The sequence below is a fragment of the Crocuta crocuta genome, unplaced genomic scaffold, assembly GCF_008692635.1.
Source record: "Crocuta crocuta isolate KB4526 unplaced genomic scaffold, BGI_CrCroc_1.0 scaffold276, whole genome shotgun sequence".
NCBI lineage: Eukaryota > Metazoa > Chordata > Mammalia > Carnivora > Hyaenidae > Crocuta > Crocuta crocuta.
In genome coordinates this window covers 349,438-350,949 of record NW_027531270.1, presented here as the reverse complement: position 1 = coordinate 350,949, position 1,512 = coordinate 349,438, and the positions used below count along the sequence as shown (strand labels likewise).

Sequence of the window (1,512 nt, the reverse complement as noted above, 5' to 3'; positions counted from 1 at the left end):
CTGGAGTTTTGAAATCCCACTGACCAGACCACATGCCAGACCAATAAAATCAGAGTTTTAGAGGGTGGGATGTAATCATCAGTGTTTCAATTTACACATAAAGTTGAGGACCACTGGATTAGAACCTTCTAATCTAGCATAATTGCAGTGTATATTCCCGAATAGGTATTTTAAATGCTATTTAGCTAACTTTAAGAGATAGATAATATACTTCATATATCACACTATGAATGTTTAAATAACTTTCAACAAATTAGAACTATACAATAATATGAAACCCATCCCTTCTTCAGTGAACAAAAACAACAAAACTAGAAATATCAACTGGAATAGAACTATAATACTGCCCAGGAAAGGAATCTGGCTATTTTTTATTTCTTTTCAACAATGCATTTAAATACATATTGTTAATACTCCATTTTGAAAATTTGATCAGCGAGGGCTGCCATGTTGCACCAGGGCAGTAATGATGACACTGAGGATGTTTCCCTATTTGATGCAAAAGAGGAGACAACAGACCAAAAAAAAAAAAATTCCAAAATCAAACATGCAGTGACATCATTTTTTCAAGGCAGTGCAACTGTAGTCTGTCTTCTCTATGAATTGTTCAGCAGCAGCTTTATCGCCTGTATGGTGACAATTATCTTATGGTTTTCATGTGACTTTTGGGCAGTCAATAATGTCACAGCGAACTCATAGGTGGTCTCCATTGATGGAATCATTATTGATGAAGATGGAAAAAGCCATTGGGTGTTTGAGGCCAGGAAGACAACTTCACAAGAATAAAACTGTTTGAGAGGCTAACTCAAGAATCTTTTGGTTAGGACTTATCGCCTGTCCAGTGCTGTGGGTGGTATTTGCCTTTAGTGCAGTCTTCTTCACAGTGAAATGGTTGGCGGTGGTTATCACGGGCGTGGTGCTACAAGGTGCCAACCTATATGGCTACATCAGGTGCAGAGTGGGCAACAGAAAGAATGTAACCATCTTAACTCAGAAAGCAGATTTTAAGACAAAACACTGGAGATGATCAGATTTCCTGAAGAGAGTGAGAGAAAGTTCCTGTGTTCTGTTACACTGCTGGAAAACTAAAGAGATTCTTGACTCTGAACATTTTAGAACTCAGTACATGTTGCAAAGAGGAGTGCTGAGTTTGTTTTTCCAATTAAAATTTTACTTTAAAAAGTAGAAAGGTGGGGCACCTGGGTGCTTCAGCCCGTTAAGCTTCTGACTTCAGCCCAGGTCATGATCTCGCAGTTTTTGAGGTTGAGCCCCATACTGGGCTCTGTGCTGACAACTCAGAGCCTGGCACCTGCTTTGGATTCAGTGTCTTCCTACTCTCTCCACTCCCCCATTCACAGTCTCTCTCTGTCAGAAATAAATCAACACAAAAAAAGGGGAAAGGTAGTCTTCGTATTAAGTTTTTATTTTCTTTCTAGCATTGGGGCTTGAAAGTGTGGTGTTGCTAGAAACCTTGTCAAAATTGGTTCATATTTACATATGTATCCTCATAGT

General features: G+C 38.9%; 1 pseudogene; it reads left to right on the top strand.

The window, feature by feature from the left end:
• Window positions 1-447: 447 nt before the first annotated feature.
• LOC144237497 (Golgi apparatus membrane protein TVP23 homolog B pseudogene) lies at window positions 448-1,040 on the top strand (annotated as a pseudogene).
• The last annotated feature ends 472 nt before the right edge of the window (window positions 1,041-1,512 follow it).